This window comes from Scyliorhinus torazame, chromosome 4, assembly GCF_047496885.1.
Source record: "Scyliorhinus torazame isolate Kashiwa2021f chromosome 4, sScyTor2.1, whole genome shotgun sequence".
Lineage (NCBI taxonomy): Eukaryota > Metazoa > Chordata > Chondrichthyes > Carcharhiniformes > Scyliorhinidae > Scyliorhinus > Scyliorhinus torazame.
Window position 1 is genome coordinate 325,111,222 of NC_092710.1, and position 27,793 is coordinate 325,139,014.

Here is a 27,793-nt window from a genome sequence, read left to right on the forward strand (position 1 = left end):
CCAGGGTCCCAGGTTCGATTCCCGGCTTGGGTCACTGTCTGTGCGGAGTCTGCACGTTCTCCCCGTGTGTGCGTGGGTTTCCTCCGGGTGCTCCGGTTTCCTCCCACAGTCCAAAGATGTGCGGGTTAGGTGGATTGGCCATTCTAAATTGCCCTTAGTGTCCAAAAAAGGTTAAGTGGGGTTACGGGGATAGGGTGGAGGTGTGGGCTTGAGTGGGGTTCTCTTTCCAGGGGCCGGTGCAGACTCGATGGGCCGAATGGCCTCCTTCTGCACTGTGGATTCTATGATTCCTGAGCCACCCGGGTAGCCAAGAATCGAAGATCTAAGCATTAGGAAACTAGGGATAAGTTAGCAAGTGAGCCAGATCTTTTTTTTTACACATAGGATAATAGGAGTTAGGAGGAGTTGCAGGAAATCTGTTCCTCTGACCGCTCCGCCACTCAATAAGATCATGGCTGATCCGACTGTAGTCTCAGCTCTACCTTCCAGTCTGCCCTGCATAATCCTTGGCGCATTTGTCCATCGAAAACTGTCCAGCCTTGAATAAATTCAATGACAAAGTCTCAACAGCATTCTGGAGAAGAGATTCCGCAAACAAACGACAGCCTGATCGAGAACAATTCGCCTCATCTCCGTCTTTAAAAGGAAACCTCTTGTTCTGAAACCGCGTCCCCTGGTTCTAGTCTCTCCACAAGAAGAAACACCCCCCCCCCCCCCCCCCCCCGAGCTCCATCCTCTTGTCATGACAACCGGAAACTGTGGCTGAGTAAAAACTGCCGACAAAGTTTTACTCACCAGCTAACCACAGACATATTGAACTGTTAAGGAAGACCTGTCTCTTTTTTTTTAAATGGCTGCCATGAGTCACCTGACCTCTGATATTGTAAGCTGACCAGTGGGAAAGTTGCCCTCTGAACTGTTTTGCACATCATGATATGTTAAATTTGAGTGTCGTGAAGGGTAAAGAAAACATTGAGGTGGGTCAATCAATGAAGGGATGGATCGATTGGGTCAAGGTGCCTTTACATCAACATTCCATTGTAAATTGCAAGGATATGAACGCCACACAACCAGAGGCTTGTGAGGCATGAGTTGTCCTCATGAAAACAAGCTTATCCACTGTTGGCGATGGGTCCAACCCCTGGGTCTTTTATTCCTTTGTCACAATATGACTGAGAAATGCAGGTGCCTCAGTTAGCAGGAAACAGAATGCCCTGTAACAGCCAAAGGTCTGCATGCCTCTCTCATTGATACGTCCTAGCCCAGTGAGAAGCCAACAGCAGCACCATGTCCTTTGTCTCAAGGCTCCATTCTGATCAATCAGCTTCTGCCAAACACACACATAAACACAAACCAAACGAGCGTGACTGATAGAGAAACAAAGCGACCTTCAAACCTGATTCCTCCACACATTGGGTGTTGAATGGATTATGAAAACAAAGCTTTCATTTCAACGCCCACATGTTTACTTTTGGCCCAAGGGTGCTGATAATAATCCAGTATTGTTTGATCCTTGGTCGTAAACCTGAGCTACTGATACGTGTTTCTTCCTTGAACAGGGAGTTCAGAGTTATATTTAGATTGATTTAATTGCAAACCCGTCAACAGAGATAGTTAAAGGAATGTCACCTCCTTGCTGGGGATATTTTTGGAACGGGCTTGAGGTCTTTTCCTTACCCCAGCCAGCACTGACTGTCCCAATAGCTGACTCCAGGCTGAGCCTAAATAGGCCAGATGGAACTCTTCCTCTGTCTGGTGGGAGTCCCACATTTTAATTGATTGTAAGCAGTCTGAATTCAATTCCATGTGTTGGGAGACCACGGTATTAAAGAGGTGATCTCAACCAGATAGTCCACGAGGTGGGTTGGTTTGAGTAATGGAGCAAATTACGTGGGGTCAGTAAGGAAAGGGTCTCTATGAGAATGGGCAAAAGTATAGTGTTGGCGGTTGATAAGAGAGGGCTTTTACCGTCTGTGCTGTATCTGAACTGGGAATGTGAAACAAATGCAACAACAAAGTTCCATTGCCCAGCCTTGACACCCTTTACCTAGACAAGCACAGCGTTGACCAGAAATAGGTTACGACAGCTGTCAGCACTCCCTTTCAAATCAGAGGCCACTCGTCTGACCATTCTCGGCAACTGTTTGTTAAAGGGTCCCCATGGGTGACACACACTCCCTAAATTACTTCCTGACAATCTGGTGTCCGTGAGAGAGGGGAAGTGTTGCCATAGCAATGTACCTTGGCACAACTCCACCACAGAGGAAAGCCCCAGCGATACAATCAGTAACATGGTGGCACCGTCCCATCATTAGCAGACTCTGCCGCCAGGAATGTGCTCCTCACTTTGAAAATAAAGAAAAATGAAAGGAGCACGTACAAAGAGGAGGAACGGCCGCAGATCTGAGATGTAACCTCCGCACGGTGCAGTGTGCCTGAGCGATTTCCTCTGACGTCAGCATTTCTGGGTTAACCCCCTCTCCCCCCTCCCCCCTCCCTCCCCCCTGCCCGCCCGCCCCAGTACCATCCGTAAAACTAACAGCAATATTTGCTCGAATACGCCTTTGGTTAGGTATCGGAAACCATTTTGTTTTAGCGTGCAATCTCCAGCAAAACTAGGGGTAGCAAGAAGCCCTGCTCGAGGGGACACAGTACCAGCCAGAGCGTGGCTGGAATCAGGTTTCCGCTTTTATTTTTATAAATGCCCTGTTTGAAAATAACATCTGTCAGGAGGGTGGAAATAAAATACTGCTCAGAGCCCGGGACAAAAAGCCCAGGGGGTTTGGCCGATCGGACTAGGATAGTGGAGGAAAGAGCTGTCGAGCACCAACAGAACACTATATGAGATAGCAATGAACACAAAGGGGGGGGGGGGTCTTGTGGGGCAGTGGGTAGCGTCTCTGCCTCTTAACCAGAAGCTCCAGGCTCGGGTCCCACCCCAGGACTTGATGGCCAAGGAAGGAGTGTTCAATACACGGTCAAACAGGGTGAGTGTGTCAACCTGCAAATCCTTCCGAACACGCCAACGGCTGGCGGTACGAGCAGGAGAGACTCCTGGTCAGCCACGCTTGATGTGAAGTGGTGCTCCCCCAAGCCATAAGCCCCCGGCGACAGACTAGCGACCTGTTCCGGGAATTGCTGGCTGTGGAAACAGAAAAACATCTTGGTGCGGGAAGAGAATTGGAATGGTCACGAAAGGTCATTCGGCCCATCAAAACTCATTGTCTCCTTCCTCTAACGTTCCCATCCCCTCACATCTGACTGAATTTTGAATGACTCGACGATTTTGTCTCCGTCACCGAGGAAGGGAGACAGACTTGCTTTTAAATAGCCTTTTTATCACTTCCCTCAGAAACATCTCAAGACACTTCAAATGACTAACTTCGATTACATGCCAGGGAGAGTTCATTCCTGTTATTATGTTAAAGCACGAAGCAGCCAATTTCACCCAGTAATAAGATGAATTATTCATTGTGGGTTTTTTTGGCGGGATGAATACTGGTTGACAAGAATATCAACCAGGATACTGCCTGATAGACATCAAGTCAAACGAGACGCTGAGAAGCAGTGAGCCGATGCTAAATATGTGCTGACCTGTAGCTCCTCCCACACTGCAGGGCTGACCCAGGTAAACAGGCTTTATACCTCCACAGCTGGGCGGAGCCACAGGCGGAGCCAACAGCAGCACCAATAATAACATTCCAACAGTACAACAGCAACAACCAATAACAGAACAGCAATAACAATAAGTATATACAACAGTGGAAATAACAATACTAATAGAACAGTAGAACATATATACAACAGCCTTACGTAGCCATATGTGGCTCACCACACTGACCTTCTTTGTAAATTGGTATTGTACCTTTGTTTACTCAACAGGCAGATCAGGCCTCATTCTAACATTTCAACGAAAGGGCAGCAACTCGAACATATCACACATCCTCAGAATTACGCAGATCTGTCAGGTCATCTCCACAAGTCTTGAAGCTGAGGCCATGTATCTAACCCAGGTCACGTTAGGTAGCGCTGTGAGCGCCGGGAAACACGTGGCTAGACACACTCGTTATGGAACTCTGTCCCAATTTGGTTAAATCGTGCCCAATATCTACCAATTTAAATTTATGTCCACTGTTTATTTGTTGAACTAATTTCTCCTTTCTTTAGGTTTCCATGTTTCAGACAGTACAACTCTCGGAGCCAGGCTTTGGGAGTTGTATGCATTGGTCCCAGACTTTATAACTAGAAACTGGGCCGTATGTAAGACTGGTCTTCATTGTCTCGCCCTCCTTCTCTTCAATTCATTCACATCTCCCTCTCAACATCCATGCTAAAGTTTGTTCTCTGTGGCAGCCCACTGTGGAGGGGATGGGTATTTGGCAAATCTGTACATTTAAGTGAGTAACTAGTCTCACTCTAATATGCAGTTCCCCGCCTGATCTACCTGAGGCATTGGGAGGTAACCCTTTCACCTTGGAGACCTTAGGCCGTTCAGTACTGGTCCAAACAGGGAGCAGGTGGAATGGTACGGTTGGGCGGGGGGGCGAGGGGGTCCCATGGGGATCTGATGCATTCCGGGGGGGGGGGGGGGGGGGGGGGGAGTCTTCCAGGGGATCTGATGCATCCCAGGGGATCTGACGCCCCTGGGTGTTTGGCTTCTGACAGGGTGGCACCCTGCACTGCTGGTGTCACTTGGGCACCTTGGCCGTGCCACCCAGGTGTGGGTTGTGGGGGTATGTGTGTCAAGGACCCCCTTATAGGTGGGTTGGTGCTTGGGGGGGGGGGGGGAGAGATTCGAGGCACCATTTAAAAATAGCGTCCCGACCTCCTCCTGCCATGAGGAGTTATGGCGGGTGGAGCTCCTCAATGTAGGAAAGGGGGCTAAGTGCTTCCTCGGCAGGGTGTATCCCTCTGAGGCCCCGGAATGCAACAAAGTCCCTTTCGATAGCATGGCTGTTCTCAGCGCTGCAGGAAACACCCAGTTAAACGTTCTTGACACGGGACTCTGTTACAACTGGGTTAGATCTTGCCAGTGTCTCCGAACTGAGTAGTGAACCAACAATAATAATAATAATCGCTTATTGTCACAAGTAGGCTTCAAATGAAGTTACTGTGAAAAGCCCCTAGTCGCCACGTTCCAGAGCCTGTTCAGGGAGGCTGGTACGGGAATTGAACCCGCGCTGCTGGCATTTTTCTGCATTACAAGCCAGCTGTTTAGCCCACTGTGCTAAATTAGCCCCTAAGGCTAACCTTCAGGCTCAGAGACGAGCGTACCACCACTCAGCCACAGCAGGATATACCGTCAAGCCCTTGTTGCGTCCAATGGTTATCCTTTATTCCTTCCTAGTCCTCCCCTTTTCTCTCCTTCCTCCCATCACCTTTCTTTTGGAGGATCCGAACTAACTTCGCCTCTGCAGGTTCGAGCAAATCATCCCATGAACGTTCCTGGGCGGCTGTGTTCGAAGCACTCAGCTTATTTAAGCTTAAAGCACAGAAAGAGAATGACCCAAATCAACATTTGCCTCTGCAGCTACCACCTTGCGGTGCAGTGTCACAGGCAGAACTAACTCCAAACAGTCCCAGATAAAGTATGCCAAAGATTTCCTGTTCAGTGGCTTGTAAACTCCCAAAACATCTCGTAGGCTATACGATGCACAGTGTAACCACAGAAGGCTGGCTCCCATTCACTCACTCGGCCTATTGCCAAGTTTCCATAGGAGATTATTTTTTAAACCTTGCAACTTAAAGACACACAGCCTGGTCCGAAAATCAGGGTCCCAGGAGGTCACCCAGCACTTGGTCTGAGAGGCTGGACTTGCAAGAAGACTAAATAAAGCTCTCAACTGTAGGGAAAAGTATGACTCTTGATCAAGGAGCGAGTTCAAAACCTTTTAAACAAATGGAGCTCTGTTGATTTTACAAACTGCGATGCTCCCGCATCAAAAGGTTGAATTTGACCAGTCCCGTCGGGATGTGCTGGCAGTTAATGGAGTGCCTTCCCACTACCTTGACATTTCACCAGGGGCGGAGAAGGTGAAAGAAATGGCCCTCCGCCACTTAGGTGACCAACTCCGGGCCTCTTCCCACCCTCAGCGGCATTTAAACAGTGGAGGGTGGGCCCTTCTCCCTGGGGGCCAGGGAGACCACGAGATGAACCCTGGAGGCCTCCCTGCGGCCTGGAGCCGCTCTCCTATTTGTAGCAAACCATGTAGCAATTGGTTTTGAGAGGCCTGTTGCCCAATGGCGTGATCACTGAGTCACTCGAGTTGGTGATCACGTCCACCAAAGATTATTCAATTCCATTCTAAATGGAAAATATTTCCTCATTATCTTTATCGTGCAGGCAACGTGAAGCTCAATAGCCATCAGACCGGCAAGGCCTCCAGAGCTGCAGAAAATACGAAGGAACAAACCCTGCAATGATATAGCATCATATAGACGATGGATTTATTTCTGCAGAGCAGTCAGGACATCAGATGAGATTCCTCGCTCCTCGTTAAATCGTACTTTTTACCTTTACGCGTGCAGGGAGATGTGTCACCCAAACGGCATCACCTCTGATAACACAGCACTCAGTGCGGCAACGAGTTTTTTTTTAATTCGTTCATGGGATCCCTGAGGGCACTTAAGAGTGGAACATTGCTGTGGATCTGGAGTCACATGTAGGCCAGACTGGGTAAGGACAGCAGATTTCCTTCCCTCTAGGACAGGAGTGAACCAGGTGGGTTTTTACTACAATCGACAATGGGTTCACCGTTTAGACTTTTTAATTGCATATTTTTGCTGAATTCAAATTTCACCAACTGCCATGGCGGGATTTGAACCCAGGTCCCCAGAGCATGACTCTGGATTCCTAGTCCAGCGACAATACCACTACGCCACTGCCTCCCATAGTGTCAGCCTAGGTTACAAGACTTAACTCCATTGTAGTGACCCAGAGGCAAAAGTGCTGGGATGACGCAGCACATTAACGCTCATCTGGATTGGAGAAGGAGGGGGAGGCTGAGGGAGATAAAGAGTCATGAAATTTTAGTCTAGGAAAAGCGCTTGTTAGAAAAGGATTCTACACAATGAGCCTTGATTGCCTGACTGGCAGTTTTTCACCAATTATATGAGCGCAGCATAAGTCAGAATTCATGATAGAACCACACATGGGGAGGTGGAAGCTCGTTAAAGCTTGTTTCTCCTTTCAAGTGGGTTGGTGCAAAAAGGGCGTTTCCTTGATGGAGATGTTCTCTTCCCATTCCAGGGCTGAGTCACAAAATGAGTAACACTGCAGACTGTGCAGTCCGAGTGGGAATGCCGTTTGCAGATTTGGGATGTCCGTCAATTATTGCACACTGACAGTGGAGGGTAAGAGGAGGAGGAACTGATTCAGCGCTTTCCAATCCAGGCGGGATTTGAATGTGCAACCGAGTGGTGTCATACACGAAGAGGATTGCGTTAATCCCATTCCCAGTTATTATTTCCTAAATCTCACTGTGAGAACATGAACCAGTAGAGAGCGCTACAAAGACAATTCTAGGCAGTCTCGGGCTGAAATTCATACCAACAGCCATGATTCAGTGTCCCATCTGCTGCTACGCACCTCTCCAGGCCTTTCAGTGACATTCGCAAACTTAATTTCATGAAAATGTGAATCAAATTCCTGCTAGTCACTGGTATCCCTAATTTTGGCACGACATCAGCACTCGTGTCTCAATAAACAAAGTGACAAGATTACTGATGTATTGGAAATGGAAATATCGCATTGGGGGCAATGCATGAAGCCTTTTGCCGGTATTTACTTGACTCGTATATGCTTCATGTGAACACAGGATATAAATGTGCAAGGTACATTTTTAGCTTTCCTCTCACCCAATGATCTTGGAAGCATAGGATGGTTACAGAACAGAAGGGGGTCCATTCAGCCCATCCAAGTATGCTAGCTACCTGCCAGATCAACTCACCTGGTCTCACTCCCCTGACCTTTTCCCCATTGTCCTGCAAATCCCTTTTCAGGCAATTCCCTTTCAAAAGTCAAGGCTGAATGTGCCTCGGCTACACTCTCCAGCACTGCATTCCAGACCCTAGCCACTCAATATATAAGAAAGCTTTTCCTCATGCCACCACTCAAATTGACGTCCTCCCGTTCTTGGCCCTTCCAACATTGGGAAGTTTCTCTCCATCAACTCTGTCCAGACCTCCCATGACATTGAGCAAATGACCCAACCTCGCTAAAGGAGCACAAGTTTTATGGGGTAGAAAAGGGTCCACCCCTTCATATGAGCAATTATTTGTGTGGCTAGTGGGTAACAATAACGCCAGCCAGGGCCGAAAGGTCTTCGACAGGCGACGCATGCGCAGGAGTGTCAGCGGCTGCTGACGTCATCCCCGCGCATGCGCAGGGGAGGGGGGTCTCTTCCGCCTACGCCATAGTGAAGACCATGGCGCAGGCGGAAGAAAAAGAGTGCCCCCGCGGCACAGGCCCGCCCGTGGATCGGTGGGCCCCGATCGCGGGCCAGGCCACCGTGGGTTCACCCCCCGTGGCCAGATCGCTCCGCGCCCCCCCAGGACCCCGGAGCCTGCCCGCGCCGCCTTGTCCCGCCGTTCAAAAGGTGGTTTAATTCACGCTGGCGGGACAGGCATTCCAGCAGCGGGACTTCGGCCCATCGCGGGCCGGAGAATCGGCGGGGGTGGGCCCGCCGACCGGCGCGATGCGATTTCCGCCCCCCGCCGAATCTCTGGTGGCGGAGACTTCGGGACACGGCGGGGGCGGGATTCACGCCAGCCCCCGGCGTGGGGTCAGAGAATCCCGCCCATGGTACCTAGCCAGACGGTCCTGAAGCTCACAGGTTCAGTGACTGGTCTGTGCTGGGGCAGTGGCTAAACAGTCAGCTGTAGCAGTCAAATTGCTACAAGTGGAATCACATCCATGAACAGGAGGAAGAGAGGGGAGTAAAGATTAGCTTGACTCTGCACACCTGGTTGCCAGCCAGTGCTTCCCCAGCGTAATGTGGAGGCTGCGCTGTCCCTCACGGTGGAAAAGGCCAACTAAATGTATGACAGATGTAGAAAAGCCATCAGAGTGAGGTATGTCCTGCACTCTGTTTAAACGTCTCATCCATAAATCTGCTACCCACATCCCAAAGCACCGAGACTCTTTCACTCGTCACCCTTGCACTCGTTGAACCATATTAGCTCCCAGCTCAGCAATGTCTCGATTTTAAATTTCTTTGTTTTCCAGTCTGCCATGACCTGGAGCCCTCCTTATCAATGTTAGCCACAAAGCCTCCTTGCGCATCCCCACCTTTGACTGTTCCACCATTGGCGATTATTCCTTTATCCGCCGAGATCCTAAACTTTGGAATTCCCTCCCGAAGCTGCTCTTTCCTTCTTCAGGGTGATCCTCAAAACCTACTTCACCATCCGTACGTCTCCTTATGTGGCGCTCCTGTGAAGCATACATTAACGGTGCTATACAAATATAAGTTGTTCTCAGGAGTTGAGGAACTGTGCTCTATCTGAGCTCTCGCCTTCAAGAGAGGACAGGGGAAGATTAGGGCAGAGGGGGAAGGGAGGTAGCGAGGTGTTCTGGATAACCAAAAGAGGCAAAAAGCCGAACAAAGGAAAAACAAAACAAGACACTTAAGCAAATAAATCTTCTGCTCACCAGTGGAACTGTTCAGACAAATGTTTTTGAAGAATGTTCCCATAGAACCCAAGGACTTCAAGCTGCAAGATATTATGGGAAGCAACATTTTTTTCCAGAGTTTTGCTACAAACAAAAAGCAGATTGTTTTATTTACTCAAGATAAAGGTTGCAGGCCAAGTTATGTGAAAAATGTATTGTACGTAATTTTAATAAAAACAACAAAAAATTTAGATTTACTGTGTGGATAGGCACTCTTACATCTCCTGTGCGAATTTGCGTTACTCTTTGTTGGAGAAGAGGTCATGAGCGCGCTGTTCCTGATGTCACACTTGGAACTGACAGACCCCCCACACACACACACATACACACGCACACACACACATACACAGACACAGGGATAAACACAGACACATGCATTCACACAAACATACACACACACAAACAGACACAGGGATACACACAGACACATGCATTCACACAACCATACACACACACACACACACAGACACAGGGATACACACAGACACATGCATTCACACAACCATACACACACACACACAGACACAGGGATACACACAGACAATGCAATCACACACACACAAACATACACACACACGGATACACATGCACACAGGCACATGCATTCACACACATGCATACATACACGCACTCATACATGCAGACACACAAATGCACACAGACACACGCATACACACACACAAACGGGTACACACAGGCATACACACGTGCGAGCACATACACAAACACTTACACACACATATCCACACACACAAATAGACATATGGGGCGAAATTCTCCCCCAATGGCGCGATGTCCGCCGACTGGCGCCATAAACGGCGCCAATCAGACGGGCATCGCGCCGGCCCAAAGGTGCGGAATGCTCCGCATCTTTGGCGGCCTAGCCCCAACATTGAGGGACTAGGCCGACGCCGGAGGGATTTCCGTCCCGCCAGCTGGCGGAAATGGCGTTTGTTGCCCCGCCAGCTGGCGCGGAAATGCGGCGCATGCGCGGGAGCGTCAGCGGCCGCTGACAGTTTCCCGGCGCATGCGCGGGAGCGTCAGCGGCCGCTGAAAGTTTCCCGCGCATGTGCAGTGGGGAGAGTCTCTTCCGCCTCCGCCATGGTGGAGGCCATAGCGGAGGCGGAAGGGAAAGAGTGCCCCCACGGCACAGGCCCGCCCGCGGATCGGTGGGCCCCGATCGCGGGCCAGGCCACCGTGGGGGCACCCCCCGGGGTCAGATCGCCCTGCACCCCCCCCAGGACCCCGGAGCCCGCCCACGCCGCCTGGTCCCGCCGGTAAATACCAGGTTTGATTTATGCCGGCGGGACAGGCAATTTCTGGGCGGGACTTCGACCCATCCGGGCCGGAGAATTGAACGGGGGGTCCTGCCAACCGGCGCGGCCGATTCCCGCCCCCGCCCAATCTCCGGTACCGGAGACTTCGGCGGGGGCGGGGGCGGGATTCACGGCGGCCAACGGCCATTCTCCGACCCGGCGGGGGGTCGGAGAATGACGCCCATTGATTCACACACACAGGCATATTCACACACCTGCATACACACACACACAGGCATATACGTGCGTGCGCATGCACACACATGTATGTGCACAGGCACACCCATACATGAACTCACAGACATGTGCATCCACAGGCACACCAGCATACACGCACGCACACACAAATACACACAGTACCCACACCCAGTACAGGGCACATGTAAGCAACACCCCCAACATAGTGTTGCAAACTTGAGCTCTAGAACTCGTGGTACCTTTAGGAAAGCTGTTCCAGTATAGCTACAACACAGAGTTCTACACAATGATGCAGAAAATTGTCCAGGTTTGTCCTGTCCACTAAAAGCAGGACAAATCCAATTAGACCAATTACCGCCCCATCGGTCTGCCCTTGATCATCAGCAAAGTGATGGAATGGAGTCATCAACAATGCTGTCAACCAGCAATTACTCAAATATTAACCTGTTCACTGCCAGCCCACTTGGCGCCCGACCCCATTACAGCTTTACACCAAATGGACAAAAAGAGCTGAATTCAAGAGATAAGGTGAGAGTGACTTGACACCAAGGCAACATTTGACTGAGTGTTGCATCAAGAAACCGTAGCAAAACCACAGTCATTGGGAATCACGGGAAAATTCTCCACTGGTTGGAGTCATAAAGGAAGATAATAATAATAATCTTTATTGTCACCAGTAGGCTTACATTAACACTGGACTGAAGTTACTGTGAAAAGCCCCTCGTCGCCACATTCCGGCGCCTGTTCGGGTACACAGAGGGAGAATTCAGAATGTCCAATTCACCTAATAGCACGTATTTAGGGATTTGTGGGAGGAACCCGGAGCACCCAGAGGAAACCCCCGCAGACACGGGGAGAACGTGCAGACTCCACACAGACAGTGACCCAAGCCGGGTATCGAACCTGGGACCCTGGAGCTGTGAAGCAACAGTGCTACCCACTGTGCGACCGTGCTGCGATTATGGTTGTTGGAGGCCAATTATCTCTGACCCAAGACATCGGTGAAGGACTTCCTCAGGGTAGTATCTGAGGACCAACCATCTTCAGCTGTATCATTAATGACCTTCCGTTCATCACCAGGTCACAAATGGGAAGTTCACTGTATTTGGTGCCCTTTGTGGTCATCAACAGAGGACATGTCAAGAGCGGGAGAGAATAATCCCAATTTGCCAAGGTGTGTACAGCAGCAACACCATTCAAGGAACTATACAGTATTCAGGGTAGAGAAGCCTGTTTGACAGACACATCATGCACCACCTTAAACTTTTATTCCCTCCGCCACCAACTCGCAATGGCAGCGGTGTGTATCAAGATGCACCGTATTAACTCGCCAAGTTTCCTTCGGCCATTCCTTCCAAACTCACAACCTCTACCACCTAGAAGGAGATAGGCAGCAGATGTATGGGAACACCTCTCCCTGCAGGTTCCAAGCTCCACACCATCCTGACTTGGAACTATATCATTGTCGTTGGGTCAGAAACCTTGAACTCCCTTCCACAGTGTGGGTGTACCTGCACCACATGGTTCAAGAAGGTGGCTCACCACCATCTTCTCAAGGGCAGTTAGGGACGGGCAACAAAATGCTGCCCAAGCCAGCGATGCCCACATCCTGTGAGCGAATAAAAAATATATTTTATTTTCCTGGCACATCTTGGTGCTAAATAGCAAGCTTGGGACAGATGACAGAAAAAATTGTGTTACACTAAGGGTGGAACCAGTTGGCATAAAGAATGGTTGAGTCCACAACCTTTTACTCATTCCAGAATTGGCCCGACGCTGTAAGCGAAAATGATATCATTGATATTCTGGAAGGATGAGATCAAAAGGCCTCAGGGCCATCTTCATCCAAACGCCTCGTGTCACCTGAACCACAATGGACAATGGGGAGTATTCAGAGATGCTCAGTGTGAGATGCTCAGTGTGAGGTGCCACAATGTGAGAATTTGCGCAGGTGCCAGAAACATCTGCATGCAGCGATCCTTCAAACTCCAGCCGTAGCTCATGAAGAACGGTTTGGAGCAGTGGAACCAAGTCGATGGAAGCTTCTGCCCAAATAGCATCCTGATAAAATTGGGGAGCAATCCAATTTGCGAACATCCATCCTCAGCCCTTAAACTCAATATTTAACCCCCCCCCCCCCCCCCCAACCCGCTCCCCACTACGACCATCGTGGCACCGTGGCTACAGTTTTTATTCTTTCCGAAAGAAGTATCACAGCAACTCACCAAGGCTTCTTCCACAGCACCTCCGAAACCCGTGGCCTCCACCATCTAGAAGGACCAGGGCCACAGGTGTATGGGAACCACTTACAAGTGCCCCCCCCCTCCAAGTCACACCTTGTCTTGAACATGTATCACTGTTCCTACATGGTTACGCCCTACTTACTACACTGTGGGGATCCCTTCATCATATGGACTGCAATGGTTCAAGAAGATGGCTTACCTCACCCTACCCAAGTGCTTCTTGGGATGGAAAATAAATCTTGGCCTTGCTAGTGGCTGCCAAGACCCTGGAATTGTTTCTTTCCTTTTGCGCCTATGGCTATTCTCCTGCCTCCGTTTTGTAATGTTTCTCTTATTGCCATCCTGTTATTGACATTTCTCATGCTGACTTTCCTCCTCGTTCTGAAGTTTTTGACCACAAACAAGGTGCAAGGCACCTCCATTATCTCTCTTCAACTAGCCATTTGGCAGCCTCAAAAGCAAGCATTGGCGGACTATCCAACAAATAGAAACTCCTGAGAAAAGGGTGGTGAGCCTCCTTCTTGAGCTGACAAAGTCTATGTAGTTGAGGAAGCTCCACAGTGTTGGGTACATCCATGAGAACTATTAGACCATAAGACATAGGGGCAGAATTAGGCCACGGCCCATCGAGTCTGCTCCGCCATTCAGTCATGGCTGAGATTTTCTCATCCCCATTCTCCTGCCTTCTTCCCATAACCCCTAATCCCCTTATTAATCAACAATCTATCTATCTCTGTATTAAAGACACTTAGTGATTTGGTCTCCTCAGCCTTCTGCGGCAAAGAGTTCCACAGATTCACCACCCTCTGGCTGAAGAAATTTTCCTCAGCTCTGTTTTAAAGGATCGTCCCTTTAGTCTGAGATGGTGTCCTCTGCTTCTAGATTTTCCTACAAGTGGAAACATCCTCTCTACGTCTACTCTATCCAGGCCTCGTAGTACCCTGTAAGTTTCAATAAGATTCCCCCTCAGTCTACTAAACTCCAACGTGTACAGACCTAGAGTCCTCAACCGCTCCTCATTCGACAAGCTCTTCATTCCAGGGATCATTCTTGTGAACCTCCTCTGGACCCATTCCAAGGCCAGCACATCCTTCCTTAGATACGGGGCCCAAAACTGCTCACAATAATCCAAATGGGGTCCGGCCAGAGCCTTATACAGCCTCAGAAGTACATCCCTGGTCTTGTATTCTAGCCCTCTCAACATGAAAGTTAACATTTCATTTGCCTTCCGAACTGCGGACTGAACATGCATGTTAACATTAGTAAAACTGCAGTATAACTTTGTATAACTGCAATATATGTTTGAGACAAGGGCCAGGATTTTCCAGAGCCGCTCTTCGCCCCTCCTCCCGGCAAGTTTTCCGGCTGAGGAGGCAGTGGAGCAGCCTGCCATTGGCCAGCAGCAGGATCCTCCTGTCCCGCCACAGGCAGTGGCGTGGTTTGCCGACCGGGCCACCGGGGAACCTGCCAGCCAATGAAGATTAAATATTGATATGGAGTGCCGAGGATGGCATCCAATAGCAGCTGACTGAACTGAAAAGAAGACACTGGTGACAGAGTTTGGAATATCCTTGGACTGGGCGGCCCAGCTATTCACAATATCGACTTCCTAATAAACATGTGAGGGTGTCCAAAATTAATCAGCTGCACAGACCTAACCTGGTAACTGCGTAGTCGCATAAATAAACACATTTATATAGCAAAGGGTACAGAAATATAAAATAGTAATGAGCTTTGCAGTGTCAAATTACTGACTTTCTTACTTCCATCTGGGTATGATATAATAATAATCTTTATTGTCACAAGTAGGCTTACATTAACACTGCAATGAAGTTACTGTGAAAATCCCCTCGTCGTCACATTCCGGTGCATGTTCGGAAGGAAGAAAGTCAGAGGGAGAATTCAGAATGTCCAATTCACCTAACAGCACATCTTTCGGGACTTGTGGGAGGAAACCGGAGCACCTGGAGGAAACCAACGCAGACACAGGGAGAACATGCAGACTCCGCACAGTCAGTGACCCAAGCCGTGAATCAAACCTGGGACCCTGGTGCTGTAAAGCAACAGTGCTAACCACTGTGCTACCGTGCCGCCCCGGCTATAGATAATGATGTGTTGGGCGCTCTGGATCCGTGGAACACATACAGGCCACCAACACTTAAAATAGTGCAACACTATTTTATTAAGTCAGAAAATGTTGAACATACTTTCACTGTGGGTTAACACGATATTAGATTGAACTAAAGACCTATGCCTTGTCCTAACCCGTCTATGCACTCAGCACATGGTGAAGATCTGTGCTGCAGGCTGTGAGCTCTGTCCTACTAGGAGGCTGCAGCTCGAATGAGCGGGAACTCTGATGCCCCCTGCCTTTATAGAGTGTGCTCTAACTGGTGATTGGCTGCGATGTTGTGTGTGTTGATTGGTCCCACTGTGTGTCCATCAGTGTGTGTGTATCTGCACCATGATATACTGGTGTATATTATGACAGTTAACTAAAGCACTTGGGGCGAATATGATATGGGGGGGAAGGTAGAATGAGGCCTAGTGGCCTCCTCCTGCTCCTATTTTCTATGTTTTGACATCCTACAGTTGCAGTACTGAATATTTTAATGATTTGGCAATTGGATGTTTGAAAAACCCCTCTTGCATTCAGACTCGATAAGCGTGCAGTTGCTAAGGTGCCACAATTAACCACATTCTTCGAGAATGGTAGTTTAGAAAATTGTTTTACAAAGGGTGATTGTTGCAGCACCCTCATTTAGCCCATATCCATTACTCTTCTGAAATAGGATGGTGTGCGTCAAATGGATTTTGCTCAGCGCATGCCACATTTTCATTAAGAAAAGCAATTACTTTGATTGGCAGGTGGTGGCAGGACCTCCATGTCACGAAGAACTACCTGCATCAACAATTAAAGCACACTGACTCTCGAAATGGGAAGATTGTAGCTTAAACTGCTTAACCCGATCAGTGCTGAACACGGTGGGTTGATTGCTCCAGTGTAATCCAATGTGGTCACATACTTAAGTCATGGCATCTATTTATAGCACACTGTTGTTCAACAAGAAAGCAAGTTTTAAGTTGAATCGTCCAAGCCAAAACTTGACGTTGAAAGGAATTATATCCCCCCACCTCCCCCGCCACCCACCCCCGCCCCCGTCACCGTGTTGGATACATGGATCATATTCATGGTTAGAGAGGTTTCATTCAACTTTATTTTTTTTAAAAAGCTGGTTGGGGAAAATGGCTGTGGATTATAAGGATTATATAGAGATAAAGATAATAAAGTGGGATTGTGGATGAGCAGGATAAGTTCGGATAGAGATAATGCAGGGCAAAACGATTCCAGAGTTCCTGGATCAATGAACTATCATTCCAGGAATTGGCAACAGACTGCATCCAGGATGTGTCACTTCTGGTTTGAATATCTCCCACTGTGGCTGTCGAGGCCGAGTCAGGAGTCCCTTCCATAGGACTATAGAATTCCTACAGTGCAGAAGGAGGCCATTCAGCCCATTGAGTCTGCTCTGACCCGCTGAAAGAGCATCCTATTCTGGCCCATCCTAACCTACACATCTTTGAACACTAACGGGCAATTTAGCATGACCAATCCACCTAACCCGCACATCTTTGGACTGTGGGAGGAAACCGGAGCACCCGGAGGAAACCCACGCAGACACAGGGAGAACGTGCAGACTCCGCACAGTGACCCAAGCCAGGAATCGAACCTGGGACCCTGGAGCTGTGAAGCAACTGTGCTAACCACTGTGCAACCGTGCCGCCCTATGTGTATATGGGGAGGCGTTACAGAGGGTTTGCTGATGAAGAGCAATGTACTGGCGGGAGAGCCTTACACACTCGAGTCTCTTTTTGCAATGGCCATGCTGCTAGCCTGCGTTGAGGGTGGAAAGCAAGAGGCAACAATTGGACTGGCCACTATTACGTACCACCCACGACTCTAATACACATAATGCATCACATCAGCCTGAGACCTTTCCTTAGTCCATGATTGCCTATATTCCTATAAATAATCATGCCATGTCACCATCTGAACTCAAGAGACATATTTAATTAACAGATGTCCCTGTAACAAGGTACTTTGACACAATATTCTTTATCAAGGTTGTATGGATACCATTATTACGGGGGAAGAAATGAGTGACAAAATCTAATTTCCTGTCCAAAGTTTTATTAAGGGGCAAAGATTCTGATCCAATATAAAACAGTTGTCCCCCACCGCGCGAATCTTGCTTAGCTACCTTCCCCTGGGACCAGGGTTCATTTTATTCTTGCCCTCTCAGCTTACTGTGCTGTCCAAACATGTAGAACAACTAAATGATTTACCGCATCTGTCAATGATCTTGTTTGTGCTGGGTAAACAAGGTGCCAATCATACCTATAAATCTATGAACACTTTTTTTTGAAGAAGTCTTGGGACTTATCTCATTTTTGGGCACAGTGCACAGCGCCTCCCCTTGGAAGGTTGAGTTTTGGCTACAAAATATTTACATTTCACAGAATTTACAGTGCAGAAGGAGGCCATTTGGCCCATCGCGTCTGCACTGGCCCTTGGAAAGAGCACCCTAATTAAACCCATGCCCCACCCTATCCCCGTAACCCAGTAACCCCATCAAACCTTTTGGACTCTAAGGGACAATTTATCATGGCCAATCCACCTAGCCCGCACATCTTTGTACTGTGGGAGGAAACCGGAGCGCAGACACGGGGAGAAAGTGCAAACTCCACACAGACAGTCACCCGAGGCTGGAATTGAAGATTATGGAACAGCCCAAATCCATGGTCAGTTTTTGAAACGTTTTCATCAATCCGTTTGCAATGGCTGTGTTGCAAGATAGATGTTGGAAAGGGACCAGAGGATGTTCACAAGAATGATCCCTGGAATGAACAGCTTGTATGAGGAACGGTTGAGGACTCTGGGTCTGTACTCGTTGGAGTTTAGAAGGATGAGGGGGGATCTTATTGAAACTTACAGGATACTGCGAGGCCTGGATAGCGTGGACGTGGAGAGGGTGTTTCCACTTGTAGGAAAAACTAGAACCAGAGGACACAATCTCAGAGTAAAGGGACGATCCTTTAAAACAGAGATGAGGAGGAATGTCTTCAGCCAGAGGGTGGTGAATCTGTGGAACACTTTGCCGCAGAAGACTGTGGAGGCCAAAACACTGAGTGTCTTTAAGACAGAGAGAGAGAAGTTCTTGATTAATAAGGGGATCAGGGGTTATGGGAAGAAGGCAGGAGAATGGGGATGAGAAAGATATCAGCCATGATTGAATGGCGGAGCAGGCTTGATGGGCCGAGTGGCCTAATTCAGCTCCTGCGTCTTATGGTCTTATGGTTTTATTATACAGATGAGAAAGGCAATTTGTCCAATTCTTGCTCACATGTCCAGAGAAAACCTAACAGCCCCTCCAAAAAAGCATCCAGCTGCCTGAAAAATTATTCTCAAATTTTTCTCTCCACAATCCTATCCAGTAGTCTGTTTGTGTGAAAGCCTTCCAGACGTCAGTCCTAAACCTGATTTGGCAGCTTGACCCTGTGCTCCCTTCTCCTGCTGTTATTGTTTCATGGGAAGGAGTGTTCTGAATTGACATCTTCTACTCCATGTGACTCTTAATGTCCACAAGGTGATTGAGGGTGGAAATAAATACTGACTGGCCTGCATTACCCTCTAGCAGGAGGTATTTGCTATCTAAAGTGCATTAATGTGTCCTCCAGTCAGTAACCCACACTCAACACTGAAGACCTCTCGTTTCTCCAGTTGATTTCAGTTTCTGTGCCCGGATTTGATACAACTACACAACCATGGAATCATAGAAAGGTTACAGCACCTGAAGGAGGACATTCGGCCCATCTTGTCCATGCCAGCCCAAGGACACCCAGGTGCCCTTTCTAATCCCCCCTTCCTGCACCCAGCCCATAGCCCTGTAGCTTACAGCACTTAAGGTGCAGATCCAGGTCCCCAAAAGCTTAGGGTCACTGCCTCCACCGCCAACTCGAGCAGCGAATTCCAGACTGCCACTACCCTCCGCGTTAAAACATTTTTCCTCATGTCTCCTCTACATCTTCTGCCACTTACCTTGAATCTATGTCCCCTGTTTTGAGAATTCTCCGCCAAGGGAAACAATTTTATCCTGTCCATTCTATCTCTTCCCCTCATAATTTTGTACACCTCAATCAAGTCACCCCTCAGCCATCTTTGTTCCAAGGAAAATAACCCCAAGCTATCGAATCTCTCCTCATAGCTACACTTTCCCCTGGCAACATTCTTGTAAGCCTCCACTGCACTCTCTCAAGAGCAACTACATCATTGCTGTAATGTGGTGACCAGAACTGCACATAATGCTCCAGTTGTGGCCTCACCAGCGATATGATTCAATGGGTTTCCGTGCCGCTGCTATGTCAGGGATGTAGGCTGCACATCCCAATGCCTATTGGATCATGCCATACAGCACATTCCTTCAGTTGCTCACTCTGGGAAGAGTACTGACCCTGCTCAACCAGCTCATGCTTGAAAATTTCAGAACGTAATGTCTAAAGTTAGATGGGATTCCGTGTTTGCGCAGCACTTACTGAATAATCCCAAATGTACAAAGAATTACACTAACAACCAATTTAAGATTATCAATCAGGTTTATAATGTGGTGCACATATGTTTGCTAGAGGCCACATACATTATATGCAGTGACCTGTCCTCTGCAGCCAAAAGGAAGGTGCCCAGACATTGCACCTTTTTTGAATTAAACAAACGCATGGGGGCAATAGTTCCTTGGGTGTAATCTCCATGGCAATGCCTCAACTATTCTGAGTCCACTTTCCAATTAACCAGCACCCTCTTCTCATGCAGTATAAAATGTGGCTCCCTTTAAAATTTGGTATTCTTGCATCTATCCTGATGAGTGCAAGATGAAAAACTTTGACAGCATGTCTCTTTTTTCAGCTGTAGAATCAAAATAATCAGGTTCAAATAATGACATCACTGGTGAAGAAGCCTACTGAGAAAATAGCAGCACTTAAATAAAATGGGTACAATTTGAAACTTTTGAACATAACATTTAGTATTTCCACCTCTTTCTCTTTTTCTTCGCAATCGTCTCACTGGTAAATAAAAACAATCTTAATTTGAATTTAGTTTTCAAATCAAAGAGATGTTTAGCTACTGGCCCAGGTCACTGAATGTGGGCTGTTTAGCACAGGGCTAAAATCGTTGGCTTTGAAAGAAGACCAAGGCAGGCCAGCAGCACGGTTCAATTCCCGTAACAGCCTCCCCGAACAGGCGCCGGAATGTGGCGACTCGGGGCTTTTCACAGTAACTTCATTTGAAGCCTACTTGTGACAATAAGCGATTTTCATTTTCATTTTCATTTCATTTTCATGTCTAATTTTATCTGCATTGGCTTTGTGACCCTGCATTTCTTAGGTAGTTAATTCATGAGAAGACTTTTTTCCCCCATCTTGGACACAGATGCATTCCTTCCCGCAGCATGGGCCAAGCCAGACACTCAGTGACAGAATTGCTAAGGGAATATGAAGTGCCAGCGACGTCCAAATTCCAAACACCAGATCAAACAGCAATAAATCTACCAGAAACCGTTTTTTTTTTGCTGACCAAGATGTTTCTTCGGAAACTGTAAACATATAAAATACTGAGCAAAACCATAACACTTTCGAGCACTTCCATACTTTCAGAAACATTTTTCTTTACTCTTTACTTTTTCGGAGCTTTCCTCCTACATCCGTCACTCCACAACTCACTTGGCTGGACAGCTGGTCCATGACACAGAGCGACGCCAGCAGTGCGAGGTTCTAATTTCCGCGCCGTGCAGGGTAGGTGGACTGACCGTGCTAAATATCCCCTCAGTGCCCATGTTAGGTTAGGGTGTCACTGGGATTTGATTTTAAATATAAATTATTTTGCAGCCTCTTCTGAAAAGGCCCCCGTGACTTTGCTTCACATCATCCTACTTTCTACACTGAAGCAGTACAATCCAACATCCATTATTCGTGGCTGAGGTTATTCATGAGCCTTCTCAACCTTGCCCCTCGCCTGAGGTGTGGTGATCCTCAGGTACAATCACTGCCACTCAGCTCTCCCCATCCAAGAGGAAAGCAGGCGATGGTCATCTGGGACTATGGCGACTTTACCTTTTATAAATTAGTGCAATGCTTGCCCAAGGATATTAGTAAAAGTGGAGAAATGCTCCCAGGCGTCCTGGGACACCTGTTATAGAAACAGCCATTGAAGGGTGCATGAACACAGCTGGATGACTCATCCTTCCATATGTTATTTAAATTTTGCTCCTTTGCTCTGCGTCAGAAGGGGCCCCTCTCAAGATGGCACTCCCGGAGCTTGGCGACTCTCTGCAAGCTCTCCCCCACAGATCCTCTTCCTAAATCTCTTATAACCGTACCAACCATTTAAAACTCAATTCTAAAACTAATACTATCTACATTGTGTATTTATCTTATGTCCTATATTTTATTCCTGCACGGAACCATCTGCCTGGACTGTATGCAGAGCAATACTTTTCACTGTGCCTCGGTGCATGTGACAATAAATCTAAATCGCACCTCATTAATAGTCCCCTCACCCACAACCTCACTCCCATGTAAATGTGTAACTTTGACCTTGGAATCAGAGGATGAATAAGAACATAAGAACTAGGAGCAGGAGTAGGCCATCTGGCCCCTCGAGCCTGCTCCACCATTCGATGAGATCATGGCTGATCTTTTGTGGACTCAGATCCACTTTCCGGCCCGAACACCATAACCCTTAATCCCTTTATTCTTCAAAAAACTATCTATCTTTATCTTAAAAACATTTAATGAAGGAGCCTCAACTGCTTCACTGGGCAGGGAATTCCATAGATTCACAACCCTTTGGGTGAAGAAGTTCCTCCTAAGCTCAGGATAAGGGGCCAACTTGCCTCCATGGCTCTTCCCAATGTTTATTTTCTGCCATCTTCGGAAAGTCAGATTTATGGATGTATGTTGACTTGAGTCGTCTTTGAGATTGAGGAGATGGTTCTTCTGAGAGACACACTGAAAAATTGTCCGGACGCGAATTGGTTCCCATCGGCATCCGCGCCCAATACAGTAACTAAATGCCATTCAAATCAACTTGAAGTCAATTTTAACCCCAAGGAAAATGTATTCCCTGGCCTGGGAATGATAGCTTGCAGCTAACTGGCGTGGGATCTGCTGATCCTGTTGAATGCCGCCGTGGCCGCCTCACCCAGAGACGTGCAGGGTAGGTGGACTGATTGTGCTGAATATCCCCTTCATGCCCACGTTAGGTTAGGGGGGTCACTAGGATTTGATTTTAAATGGTCCAAATATTAAATTATTTGCAGCCACTTCTGAAAAGGCCCCCGTGACTTTGCATCACATCATCCCACTTTCTACCAAGTCCCACTGAAGCAGAACAATCCAGCATCCATTAACTAAGAATGCAGATCAGCTGCTGGTACCTCACTGCACCCCAAACCGCGAGCGAAAACTGAGACATCGGTGAAATAGAACAGAAGCAGTTCAGTCTGGTGAGTGTATTGTCGACGGAAGCTGTGTCCTGCCCTCATTGCTGAGCAGTTGTGCCACACTCTCCGAGGAGACTGCGACTGGTACTGAGACCCTGGTCTACTTTGACATCGGATGCAGAGCAAGTCAGCCCGTACTCCGCTTTAGTGTTCCAAGATAATGGGAGGGGAAAATCGCCATGGTAATCACTGCTGAATGCTATCTATTCACACCTGCTGCCAAAGCCTGAAGTTGATCTTGACTTTGTGCGACAGTGTCAAATGATCACAGCCAGCATTTCTCTCCCATTCTAATCCCGGCTGAACTTTATTTTTCCAACATTGTTCTCTAGCTACATCTTAGACAATAATTCAAATTGGATAAAGCTCTAATTTGCTTCGCTACCCCATAAACATGCAACGTATAGTTTGTAACCCAGCTTCAAATTACGGAAAGACACTCTAAAGAGCAATGTACCCCTATCCTGATCCCTGTGGCCCCCTATGCAGAAGCCCACCACCCCCATCACATTAATGCAATTCCATTCATTCTTGGATTTTTCTGGTTTAACAAATTTTCAGTCATTTCCTTTCCCTAGCACAGCATCAAAGGCCTTACTAAAATCTAACATCTGAAAACCCCCATAATTCCCACTGTCGATGTTGATTCTTCAAAGAACTTTGCCAGGCACAGTCCCCATCCTCCCTAAAATTCTTGCTGACTCCTGCTTGCTGTACCTTGTGACAGCTATCTAGTTGTTCAGGATATACTTTTCTTATGGGTCAGGGTTTAGAGAACCCCAAAGTGTATCATGGAGTTCACCTGACCTACAGCTTTTAATAGATTTTTGTTCTGGGGAGCACAAGGGCCCACTCTACAGGTGCAATGCAACAGCGAACTAAACAAAACAATATTTATTCTATGAATCCAGTTAACATTTTATAAACACACAGTAAACATCAGCTCAAATACTCCCCCCCAAAGAATACAGTACTCTATAAGTAACCCTTAATCTTTCCTAGCACCATCCATAAGACAAATACCCTCTTTAACAAAGATAGCAGGTTTAAATTCTCGACTGAGAGCAGTTAAATTAGCAAGTGATCTGAAGATATTCTTTTTCATGAAGCGAGAGATCAAATTACACCTTGTTTGAAAACGAAACCAAACACACACGGTAGTTGCCAGCTCAAAAGTGAAAGTAAAAGCAGACAGACAGCACAGCTCCACCCACACACTGACGTCACTGCAGCCATTTGATAAACACCCATTTCTTAAAGGTACTCTCACATGACATTTTGTCCACAATGGATGCTAGGCTCACTCGCGTGTATCATTTTGCATGCTCCTTTTTAAAGATTGGGGGCTGGATTCTCCGTTTTTGAGGCTATGTGCGGAGGATCTGGGGTGCTTTACTTGAAGAAAATCGGCGGCGCCCCATCACCTATCCTGCGACCAGTGAGGTGCTAGCAGCCACGCCGCGTAAAACTCCCGGCTCATACAATATAAACGGCCGGGGAATATCCAGTCCGTGGCCTTGCATGCGCACGCTGTCAACCTGCAGTGGTCAGGCTGTAAAACATGGCACTGGCCATACACGGACACGACCTGCCAGATAGTGCCCCCCTGGCCACTCCCCACCATTCCCCCAAGCACTGGCGGAAGCCCCCCCGGCCAGCAGCACAGCTCCCGACTGACTGTGATGGCGCTGGACACAGTCCGCAGCCGCCACGCCGGGTTCTCGACCGCTGAGGCCACATGTCTCCATCGAGAACCTGGCCCATTAGGGGCGGTGCATCGAGGGAGGGCCTTCAGGTGGTGCACTAACGCCATCCCAACGGCATGTGACGCGCAACGCGACAATGCCGTTTTGGAGGGGGCGAAGCATACAAAACCTGCACCAAACAGGCGCCACGCCCGATTTCGGCATCAAAAGGGATTCTCCGCCTAATTGCCAATTACGAAATCGGCGTCAGGGAAGGGAGAATACCGCCCCCAATCTTTATTAACAACTTTCTCCTCCTTGGACAGCACTCCTTACGTCTTGCGGTTGTCGGCTGAAGTGTTACCCCAGGACTTGGGCACATAAAATGAGGCAGTGCAGTTGTTGGCAGTATTGCACTATCAGAGGTACTGTGCTTAAAGAATACACCAAGAGCCCCAAAATGCCTGTTCAAATGGTTCAGATAGATATTAAATGACATTAAAGATCCTGGGCTGGATTCTACGGTCGCTAACGCCGAAATCACGTTCGACAAATGGCCGGAGAATCACATTTCCCGATCGAATCGGGGGCGGTACCGCTTTTGCGATGCTCCGCCCCCTCGCTCGCCGTATTGACGACCCCAGGCCCCCGACCGGCTGAGTTCCCGATGGGGCGGGACACGTGTGGCCTCATACATCAGGGATTCAGCTTGGCGGCTGCAGACTCAGTCCATCACCACCACAGCCGGAGGAGGGCCAATCCACGGGCAGGAGAGGACATTAATTGGGGCTGGGGACACTGTGATGGGGCGGTCCGGGGCGCGCGAGCCAGCCAAAGGGGGGGGAACTATTTTGCGGCCCAGGTCCACAAGCGGTCGCCGCCATGAAGCACGGTACGGCAGCTGTAGGCCGCCGCCGTGCGCATGCGCGGCCACGGACATGGCAATTCTCCGGGGCATATCGGCAGCTTGAGCCGGGTCCTCTATGCTGCCAGCCTGCTAACCCCCAGCAAAACTGTGAATCGGTGGCCATTTTGCGCCAGTTCTTCTGGCATAGTCCCAGAATCGGAGAATCCAGCCCCGACATTTTAGTTCAAAGAAAGCCAGGGAGTTCTCTAACTCCACCTTTAGCCAATCTGACCAAATTAAGTGTCAACATTTCTTTGTTTGTTGTGGGACCTAGCTCAGTGTGAAATGGTCCTTGTGTTGCCTGCATAATAGCAGTCACTGAACTTCGAGGTAATTCATGACAGCAGAGGTGTTTTATGATCTTTCTGGTTCACACGTTAAGGTGCTGCAACATTGCGATGTCTTAGCTATAAAGTTCCATATCTCGCTATAGTTCAGATTAATTGAAGCATAATCATATCACTATAATTCATTTCATTTATGGCGGGATGATGCCGTGGTGCTAATTTTTAAAAATTAATTTACAGGATGTGGGCGTCGCTGGCTAGGTCATCATTTATTGCCCATCCCTAATTGGTGGTAATCTATCTTGTTGAACCGCTGCGGTCCAGTAGTGTAGGTATACCCAAACTGCTGTTAGGGAGGGAGTTCTCGGTCTTTGACCCAGCGACAGTGAAGGAACAGTGATACATTTCCTAGCCAGGATAGTGAGTGACTTGGAGGGGAACCTCCAAGTGGTCGTGTTCCCAGGTATCTGTTGCTCTTGTCCTTCTGGTAGTGGTCATGAGTTTGGAAGGTGGGTAATGTCATTGGGCCAATAATCCAGAGGCCCAGGGAAATGCGGTGGGGGACATTGGTTCAAATCGCACCTGGGCAGCTGGTGGCATTTAAACTCAGTGAATAAATCTGGAATATAAAGCTAGTATTAGTATTGGTGACCACCACAATTATCATCAATTGTTGTAAAAGCCCATTTAGTTCACTAATGTCCTTTAGGGAAGGAAATCTGTCATCCTTACCTGGTCTGGCCTACACGTGACTCCAGACCCAAAGCAATGTGGTTCATTCTTAACTGCCCTCAGAAATGGCTGAACAAGCCACTCAGTTCAAGGGACAATAGGGATAGGCAACAAATGCTGGCCTTGCCAGGGATGCCCACTTCCCATGACAAAATACTTCCACCAAAACAGATTTTATGACAAGTATATTTAAATGCGCGCAGTGTACGGAACAAGGTAGATGAGCTTGTGGTCCAGATTGTGACTGGCAGGTATGATGTGGTAGGCATCACAGAGACATGGGTGCAGGGGGTTCAGGACTGGCATTTAAACATCCAGGGATTCACAACCTATCGAAAAGACAGAGAGGTGGGCAGAGGGGGCGGGGTTGCCTTGTTAATTAGGAATGAAATTAAATCAATAGCACTAAACGACATAGGGTCGGATGATGTGGAGTCTGTGTGGGTAGAGTTGAGGGACCACAAAGGCAAAAAAACCATAATGGGAGTTATGTACAGGCCTCCTAACAGTGGTCAGGACCAGGGGCCCAAAATGCACCACGAAATAGAAAGTGCATGTCAGAAAGGCAAGGTCACAGTGATCATGGGGGACTTTAATATGCAGGTGGACTGGGTAAATAATACTGCCAGTGGACCCAAGGAAAGGGAATTCATTGAATGTTTACAGGAGGGCTTTTTGGAACAACTTGTGATGGAGCCCACGAGGGAACAGGCCATTCTGGACTTAGTGTTATGTAATGAGCCAGACTTGATTAAAGATCTTAAAGTAAGGGAGCACTTAGGAGGCAGTGATCATAATATGGTCAAATTCAATCTCCAATTTGAAAGAAAGAAGGAAGAATCAGATGTAAAGGTGTTACATTAAGGATAAGAGTGGTCCGAGGATGAATGTGCTAAATTGGGGGAAGGCTAATTATAACAATATTAGGCGGGAACATAGATTGGGGGCGGATGTTTGAGGGCAAATCAACATCTGACATGTGGGAGGCTTTCAAGTGTCAGTTGAAAGGAATACAGGACAGGCATGTTCCTGTGAGGAAGAAAGATAAATACGGCAATTTTCGGGAACCTTGGATGACGAGTGATATTGTAGGCCTCGTCAAAAAGAAAAGGGAGGCATTTGTCAGGGCTAAAAGGCTGGGAACAGACGAAGCCTGTGTGGCATATAAGGAAAGTAGGAAGGAACTTAAGCAAGG

At 48.1% G+C, this 27,793-nt stretch overlaps 1 protein-coding gene across 3 annotated transcripts in view; it reads right to left on the reverse strand.

Annotated features, from left to right (window-relative positions):
- daam2 (dishevelled associated activator of morphogenesis 2) overlaps positions 1–27,793 on the reverse strand; it is a 458,630-nt gene that overhangs the window by 372,438 nt on the left and 58,399 nt on the right. Inside the window, exon 2 of one of the 3 annotated variants that reach the window (XM_072500174.1) lies at positions 9,653–9,757. The exons of the other annotated variants lie outside the window; for them this stretch is intronic. The gene's annotated coding sequence lies outside the window, so the exon portion shown is untranslated. The remainder of the gene's footprint in view (positions 1–9,652; positions 9,758–27,793) is intronic. 3 annotated transcript variants of the gene reach the window in all.